The 9981-nt window shown below is 32.0% G+C and overlaps 1 pseudogene; it reads left to right on the plus strand.

The window, feature by feature from the left end:
• The first annotated feature begins 8256 nt into the window (after window positions 1-8256).
• LOC149556663 (secreted RxLR effector protein 161 pseudogene) lies at window positions 8257-9009 on the plus strand (annotated as a pseudogene).
• Window positions 9010-9981: the final 972 nt, after the last annotated feature.

Raw genomic sequence — 9981 nt, forward strand, 5'->3', positions numbered from 1 at the left:
TGGGCTAATTGTCTTTACATAGCATCTAGATTTACATTTCCTAAGCAATTAGTTTAATTTTAGATTCACATTATCTTATTAAGGGCCTAAGAGAGTGTATTTCTTGGTATTGCATTCCTCTTTACAACTCGGATTTAGTATTAGCACCCTTCTTCCTTTGAGTCCTAGCTAATGTAATTCGAATTATAAGTTGAATTATACTTAGGAATCCCCTTCTTTCCCTCATATATATTTGAATGGCTTGGTGTCGTGTAAAGTGGAGGCCTACATCCTATTAAAGTGCTTATGTTCTACCACCAAACACTTACTAGCTACGAAATGATCAATACTTCAAGTGAGATCCTATATGTCAATGGAGTTTCAAGAAGATCAAAGAATACCTTTCTAATCCACCCATTTTGGTTTCACCTATATTAGGATGACCATTAATTTTGTACATATCTATGACTCCAATTGTGTTAGGGGTGCTTTGAGCACAACTGGATGATCACATAAAGGAACAAGCAATCTACTACATCAGTCATGCTCTTTTGAGCTATGAGATCAACTATACTCCCATGGAGAAATAACGTTTGCAAGTGGTTTTTACCACTCAAAAAAAATTCCACAACATGCTTACCCGTATAGTAAAGCTCATTTCCAAAGTAAAGCCACTGAAATACATGCTCTCACAAACAACTCTCATGGGACATATGGCTAAGTGGGTTATGTTGTTGAGCGAATTTGACATAAAATACATTGATAGAAATGTCATCAAAGGGCAAGTCATTATAGATTAATTAGCTGAGGAACCCCTAGTTGATGCATATTCCCTAGTCACAGAGTTTCTACATGAACATCTATGCCCAGTAGAGGAGCAACCTCTATGGAAGCTTTACTTTGACGGATCATACACCTCTCATAGATTAGGAGCATAATGCTCTTTGTCACATCAAGGTGACTACATCCATAAATCATTCAAGCTAGGTTTCTAATGTACCAATAATATATCAAATTATGAGGCTTTCATTACACAAATTAAAATAGAGATCTAGTGGAACATCACAAAGTTACACATCTTTGTCGACTCTTAACTTATAATCAAATTGTTTGGGTGGAAATGTGAATCAAGGAAATTAAACCTAAGTTCATCACATAGCCAACACATCTCAAAGGAGGAGTCAAGGAAATTGATCCTTTCAATCCCAATTCTAAAATGACTATATCTGGAAAGATCAATGCTAACCAAGTGGTAAAGGAGCACTAATGCAAGCTAAAATCTAGTGGTTTTACAATAAGGGAAAATATGCAAAAGTCCTTGAAACCCTAGTGTAATAAGAGCTAGGAAATGAAATTAAGACACTAGATATAAAAAAATAGATATGCTAAAATAAAGAAGGAAATTAAAAGACTCGCCTTGGAAGTAAAGAATCTAATTTTCTACTTGATATGCTTGTCCAAATCAACAAACAACATCGGATATGGGTCTAAAACTATGAAAACTCTTAAACCCAAAAATCATTTAGAATTAACTTTATCCAGTAGGCCAACTTACCTTACAATTAACACTGTAAAACAACCCAGATACGTGACCCAGGAAGAGGACCCAAAATAGGGCCTAGAAAGGGACACTCTACATCCTTGATTGGCCTAGTAGGGATGCACTATGTACCTAATAGGTCTGGGATGCACCACATCCTTGCTAACATGGGCCCAAAACCCTTGGGATTCTCTCAAGGTCTTCAAACAAGTCTTGGATCGCAAAAATCAAGTGGAGAACTCGAGATATGACTATTACAATGCGGAAAATAGATTTTGAGTGATTGAATAAGAGAAAGGGAAGACCTAGGTGGTTAGATCCTACCTTTAGCTTTATGCTATGAAAATAGAAGCTTTAAAGAGGATTTATTAGGTCATGCCCTAATTCTACCTAGTAAAAAAGAGAAGAAAAATGGAGGAATGCAAAAGAATGGTGAAACCACATTAAATGGGTATTTAGCTATCATTAAATTGAGGTGCTTCTAATTGAAAATGGTACATTTAGCCCCCACTTTAGCAAGAGTGTTGGTTAACCCGCACTCACAGTAAAGTACTGAGAAGAAGAGAAGAATTTGATGTATCACAATGAGATAGAACTATATAAAAAAATTTAATTAGTTTATATTTGTGTTTAGATATATTAAATAATATTTTTTTAAGAGTATTTATTAATCTGTATTAATATTTTACAATTATATAATTAGGTTTAATAGTTATTTAATAATATTAAAATATCTTAATTATATCAAAATATTATAATTGGAAGTTCAAAATTAAAATATATATCTTTATATTTAGTTGCTTTTAACATGAATTGATTTTAATTGACTATTTTTAAAATTCATTAGTTGTATTAGTATTTCCTTATTTTATATATTTATTTATATAAATTAATTTTATTTTTTATAAATTAAATTTTTTTTTTTATTATGATTTTTTTTTCTAAAATCATATATGAGAATTATATAGTACATTTAATAGAATGAATTTTATCTTTAATAGTACACTTGGTTCTACAAATGAGTGTTTTTAACAAACACATTTATCCCTCACCTTTTCTAGTGATTGCATGATTTGCATGGTTGTCACCCTCATTAAAATCAAAGAGAATGAACTTTTTTAGGTTTACAATTTCAAATAATATACAAAATCTATAATATATATTTTTAAAAATATGATATAAAATTAATATACGAGATTTATAGTTTTTTATTTCCATTATGATTGACATAGCCTAGATAATAAATTAAAAAATACAATGAAATTTCATGAGAAGCTAAGGACTTAAAATTAGGCCAATTGTATGTATTTTGCATATAATTGACTCTAAAATCTTCATTGCATAATTGTAAATCATATTGTAACTTGTAACTTTGTAAGTGAAATCCCTTATTTCTAGTATTTCAAAGATACTTAAAAATACATCTTTTCTTCTATAAAACACCACTATAAAATTTAAGATTACCTAGATATGATTATTAAAAAGGTTTTTGAAAGAAGACCAAATAAAAATCCCTAAGCAGGAATACAAGTGGAATAGGCATAAGTAATTTCTTAAAATTTTGAATTCTCCTTTTGGATGCACCACATCAGAATTGGAATAGGAAATGAAATAGGAATACATATTCTAATTTGGGCCCAAAAATGAGCTTTTGCAATTCCACCTAAATAGGTGGAATTGGAATACGTATTCCTATTCCAATTTTATTTATTTTAGAAAATATAAATTCTTGGGTCCGTGAATTCCCCATCAAATTATGGCTGAACCAAACAAAGAATAGGAATATGTACCCCCATTTTCTATTCCAGGATAGTTATTCCTATTCCCATATTTCTATTTCTGCAGCCAAACGGTCCCTAAATGTATTCATAAGCATTTAAAGAAGCATACCTCCTTAAAAACTCGTAATAGATAGTCTTAGTGGCAAAGGACATGTGAAAATTATATATTTTTCTAGAATAGAACAAGAACATGAATATACATCAAAATCATAGACCATGCCAAGGAAATATGTAGAATTTGTTTTTTAATTATTAATATAGTTAATTTCTCATTAAATAAGTATAAATAGAATAAACTTTGATTTTATAGGAAAATAATTTTTTTTTGTAAAATATACTTTTTTAGAAGAAAATGACTTTTTTTAAAGATGACTTATAATTTATAAAAAATTACAATTTCTATAATTCTCATGAATGGATTAAAAAAATTATACATCTATCAATCATAATTGATACTGGACTTATATTATAGATATAACATTTTTTCTATTAGACAATTGTAATATTTATACTTGAAATTGTTTCTTTTACTTTTACAATTTTTTTTAAATTAAATCAATATAAATTTATTCAAAATAATAATATTGTAGTCAATAAACCTATATGTATTTACTTAAAGTTTGTTTGCCAATTAATTGTTCTTAGATAACATCTAATACAGAACCAAAGTGTATTGTTAAAAATAAAATTCATTCTATTTAAACAAAAACAATCATAATCAAAATAAAAATAAAAATTTATAAAATTTATAATTAATTTATATAAATATTTATATATAAAATAATGAAACACTAGTATATATATTTCATTTACTCTTGTGCCTTCAAGTCCCTATAAAACTTGGTTTTTTGATGTTTTATGGTGAACTTAAAGATTTCACGTTCTTGTAAGACCTGATGATGCCTTCTATTTATCTTTCACTTTTGTAAGGGGTTTCGAGTCCCCTCAAAACTTGTTTTTGCATTAATCTAAAACTAATGAATTAAAAATAGTTAATAAAAATTAATTCATACTTTTAAAACTAAATATAAAGATACTTATTTTAATTTTGAACTTCCAATTATAATATTATAATATAATTGAATTATAATTTAAACTAACTATATAACTATTAAATATTAATATAGATTTTTTTAAAATCATTATTTACTATATCTAAATATAAATATAAATTAATAAAAAAAATATTCATTTGTAATAATATTTATCCTATACTGTATTTCTTAATAATAAAAAGTCAAAAATATATACCTAAATATTTAATTGTACAATTGCCAAAAATATTATTGTTTAGGGGATGTCTTCTCCATGCGGCTGCTAAGCTTAATTTGGTTAGCAATCACTGCTCCACATTTTAAAGGATATTCCATGGAGTAGGTGTCCCCATTAAAATTATTAATTCTGCTTATTTTATTGCTTATAATTTTCAAACATGTTTTCTTTTTATATAATTGAATATATGCACATAAGTTTGGAGAGAAATATATCTTAATAACGGGAAGAAAAACTATGAAGACACTTAGCGTTTTATTCAATATACAACAGTTGCTTAACTTTAAGCCCCCCATTTTTTTAACAGCCTATTTTCAATTGTTAAGGAACTACTGCACCACAATAATAGGAGAAGATTCTTAAATTTTCTTTTGTGCTAATTAGAAAATTGCATGGGGACAATTTTATACTTATTTTAAAGCACAAACAAAATTAAGAAATTGTAGGAGGACATGGGGTTAATGAAAAACTAAGTATTGGTGTAAAGACGCTTCCACAGTAGCACAAGAGTGCATGTACAATGGATGGAAGTGACATATGTTACATACACGCCACCATTACATTTTAGTTTAGAGTTTAGACAATGCCCTGTGGTCCCCTCCATAGAAAAAAAACCAAAAAATAATATTTCATGTATAGATATCATATTCTAAATGAAGTAAACCAAAGGAAAGGGCTTGCCAAGTACAAATATAAACATGTGTATTTGTAGAAGAGAAGATTCGTCACAACTATCTGATTTGATTGATGTAGATAGATTTTTTATTTTATTTTTAATCTTTATGCATTCAAATTTTTATTGAATTTTTTAAAATATATTTTTTTAATCTTTTCTTTCATTAAATTTTTGTAATGTGATTCAAAAGAGCTATGGAGTAATATTGTCTATCAAGATGGAGTAAAGATCTTGCAATGATAAGCCATTTTACCTAATGGCGAAAACACATGTTTTTGTTTACTTAATAATGTCATAGAAATAACAAAAATGTTACCAAATAGAGCTATCGAGTAACATTGTCTATCCGGATGGAACAAGGATCTTCCAACGATAAGTCATTTTACATGATGGCAAAAACACAATGTTTTCACCTAACTAAGAATGTCAAAGAAACAACAAAAGTGTTACTCAATAAAGTTTTCGAGTAACATTATCCATTGGTATCGACCAAAAATCTTTGAGTGATAAGCCATTTTGCCCCAAGGCAAAAACACAAAATCTTTTCACCCATCTAAGAATATCGGAGAAACAACAAAAATGTTACTCGATAGAGCTATCGAGTAAAGTTATCTGTCAAGATGGACCAAACAGGAAGCCATTTTTACCTGATGGTGAAAGCACAATATTTTTGCCCACTTGAGAAAATGCAGAAAAACACTGTGCACTTCTTGTGCCAAAAAAAACTAGAACTTAGCTCATGAAAGACATCTTTGGTCGGTTATATGTAATTTTACTCATTAGAGCTATCAAGTAAACTTGTCTTTCGGGATGGACCAAAGATATTCCAGCGAAATATCATTTTACCTGATGGTGAAAACACACAATGTTTTCTCCTATTTGAGAAAATGTAGAAAACACAGATTACTTCTTGTGCTAACAACAAATTAACTCATGAAAGGTGTCTCTAATCAGTTATATGTAATGGACTAAGGCTTCTCTCTTAAATTCGTCCATAGTCATTTCTTGAAGGTGTTCATTTTTTAGCATAGTTTTCATGTCCTTTCATTTCCTTCCAATCTTCGGACTCAATATTGTATTTAGGATAGCACATTCACATCCCTCAATCTTGAGAAAACTAACAATCCCTTTGAGTGAACTAGTTGAGCTTCTTGACGTTGTGTAAGGGTTCTTATACATTAGTTCAATATATTTATTAAAGAACAAGTAGTTAGTTCTTTTTCTTTTTCTTTTTTGATTAAGGGTTCAAACCTGTGAGGCCCAACCAACAAAGGCCACTACAGAGACGAAAGACAAATTAGGGACCCAATACGAGTTCACTCATGCTTGAAACCTCTTCAGCTTAGAGTCAAAGACTGAGGGGCATCCACACCATCAAAAATCACCCGGAGCAGGATAATGGCCTCATCCCTCATCCCTTATGATGTTAGAGTCTTGCACTCAACAAGACATGATCACTCGTGGACTCTTTGTGAGCCATTCAACTTTACTAATAGACTAAGAGTCCATTGACATTAGTTCTTTCTTTTCATTTGATTGAATCTTGATATATGCTTGGTTAAGTGTGCTCCGGATCAGGTTTCCACATAGATAGTACCGCTATAGGTACAGTTGCCTCTCGAGAGTAGGAATAATAAAGGCGGACAGAAGGCCATTGACATTGGTTCTAATATTGTTTAAATAAAGTAGAAGCAGTTGATGGGTGATACACCTAGACAGGATCAAGTTAATTCGATTGGAATTGCCTTTGGATGAGCAATATACCTAGACAGGATCAAGGTTTCTTCTTTTCTTCTTTTCTTTTCTTGTATCTCTGTTTATACTTCACATTCTTTGTTAATTCCTAGTTGTCAACATAAATTAATTACACCACACAGTATGGTTGGCACCGACCAAGATGTTTCTAGAGGCGGCCATCCTTTCAACTGCTAACTACTCTCATTAAAAACATTACCAAACTCTTCTCTAGAATGCTCTGATACCATGAGCAAAAACAGAGAGATTAACACAGCAGAAAAACTCAAGAAATGAGCCACAACATATCAATCCAAACTTGAGCACTGAAAAACTCCAGGCCCAGCCAGTCTATTTATAGCTGAATGTACTAAGGAACCCTTTGACATGGATGAAGAATCTAGTCCTTCCCCAAAGACCAAGAGTATTCAAAAAATTTATCAAAGGACTCATCAAATTAATTATGCTTTAATGACCACCATAATGAAAACTAATGATCCTCAAACATATGAAGAGGCCAAAGGAAAACATGAATGGGAAGAAGCTATGAAAAATGAGTATGATTCTTTGATAAAGAACAACACTTGGGAAATGGTAGAGTTACCAAAAGGTAAGAATGTGGTTAACAATAAGTGGGTTTATAAGACCAAGTTCAAGTCAGATGGGAGTATTGAAAAACATAAGGCAAGATTTGTAGCCAAAGGGTATTCACAAAAAGAAGGGATTGATTACACAGAAACTTTTGCCCCAGTAGCAAAGATTAGTACTGTTAGAGTTATTATAGCATTAGCAGCTCATTTTAAGTGGCCTTTACACCAAATGGATGTTAAAAATGCATTTTTGAATGGTGAAATTGATGAAGAGATTTATATGACTCAGCCACAAGGATTTCAAATACAAAGGAAAGAACATTTGGTTTGCAAATTAAGGAAGTCTTTATATGGACTCAAACAGGCTCCAAGGGCTTGGTATGCTAAAATTGATGAATATTTTTAATTCAAGGCTTCCATAATAGTCCTCATGATCCAAATTTGTATGTGAAGGAATTTGCTAGTGGTGATATCATAATCATTGTTCTTTATGTTGATGATCTTATTATCACAGGACATAGCATGGATAAAATTAGTAAGATAAAGTTAAGCTTGCAAAATACATTTGAGATGACAAATCTTGGTTTTCTACACTATTTTCTTGCTATACAAGTATGGCAAAAGGATGATGGATTTTATCTTTCTCAAACTAAGTATGCCCTAGACATATTGAAGAGGTTTGGAATGACAGACTGTAAAAGTGTATCTACTCCAATTGCTTTGGGGTTGAAATTAAGCAAGGACATGGAAGGTGAAGATGTTGACCCTACCTTATATAGGCAATTGGTTGGTAGTCTTGTATATTTAACACACACTCGTCCTGATATTTCTTTTGCAGTTAGTGTGGTTTCCAGATTTTTGAGCTCACCTAAAGTCCCACATTGGATAGCTGCTAAAAGAATACTAAGATATGTGAAAGGGACTTTAACAATGGGCATCTATTATTCATTTCATGGAGATATTTCCCTTATTGGCTATTCAGATTCAGATTGGGCAGGAAGCATGGATGATCATAAGTCCACTACAGGTTATGTTGTTTATCTTGGTGCAGGTCCCATTTCTTGGTGTAGTAAAAAGCAATCTACCATAGCTCTATCCACCACAGAAGCTGAATATACTGCGGCAAACGAAGCAGCAAAAGAAATCACTTGGCTACGAGCTATTCTATCAGTTCTTAAGCAACATCATGCAGGGCCTTCTCTACTTCTTTGTGACAATCAAAGTGCCATATCATTGTCTAAGAATCTCGTGTTCCATGCTCGCACCAAACATATTGAAGTTTATCATCATTATATTAGGCATCTCCTCCAACAACAGGTGATTCATCTTCAATATTGCAAGACAAAGGACCAGATTGCTGATTTATTCACCAAGGCTTTAAGTGAAGCCAAGTTTATATCTCTTCGACATCTTTTGGGCTTAAAAGCAGTGACATAATTGTCTCATGGTTGTCATTCAGGGTGGATTCTTATGAATTCCAACCATTGTATTTAAGAGATAATAGATTGTAAATGGGTACCTAACAAGGCTTTAGGCCGGGACCCATCATATGTAGATTATGGGGGGGATATTTACATAGTAGATATCTAGTATAGCTATTGTAATTAATTTGTAAATGGGTACCTAACAAGGCTTTAGGCCGGGATATGTAGATTATGGGGGGATATTTACATAGTCGATATTTAGTATAGCTATTGTAATTAATTTAGGGGGGATGTCAACATAAATTAATTACACCGCACAATATGGTCGGCACCGACCAAGATGTTTCTAGAGGCGGCCATCCTTCCAACTGCCAACTACTCTCATTAAAAACATTACCAAACTCTTCTTTAGAATGCTCTGTACATTCAGCTATAAATAGACTGGCTGGGCCTGGAGTTTTTCAGTGCTCAAGTTTGGATTGATATGTTGTGGCTCATTTCCTGAGTTTTTCCTGCTGTGTTAATCTCTCTGTTTTTGTTCACTAGTTATATGTTGCTTGAAATTTTGTTATGCATTACTTGAGTATGGTTTATGTTTCAGTAGCGTGCGATCAAAACATGGATGAGAAATGCCATCAAGCTATTTGGGGGGCACTGCTTCCCCTGAGACACAGATGCTTCGTGATAACCCTACCTGCTGCCATGACACGCTGTTATCTATGCCATGACGAGAAACTGCGATAAGACACATTAATGGGGATCACTTGTTATTTCCGTTTGTACAGGAGAAGATGATATCTGGAGGGCGACAGACTCTGGTGATGTTTATGTAATTGTTTTTCAGAATAAATCTGATTTTGACGATGCCACTAGAGTTGTTATTGATGCCCTAGATGCAAGTGAGAAAGTGATTGGCTTCTCCGAAGATGAACAAAGTTTGTTGGTGAAGTGACTGAAGAATCTAAATATGTTAATGGCAATGTCT

Source organism: Cupressus sempervirens, chromosome 5, assembly GCF_028749045.1.
Source record: "Cupressus sempervirens isolate cs-2001-9-10 chromosome 5, ASM2874904v1, whole genome shotgun sequence".
Classification (NCBI taxonomy): domain Eukaryota; kingdom Viridiplantae; phylum Streptophyta; class Pinopsida; order Cupressales; family Cupressaceae; genus Cupressus; species Cupressus sempervirens.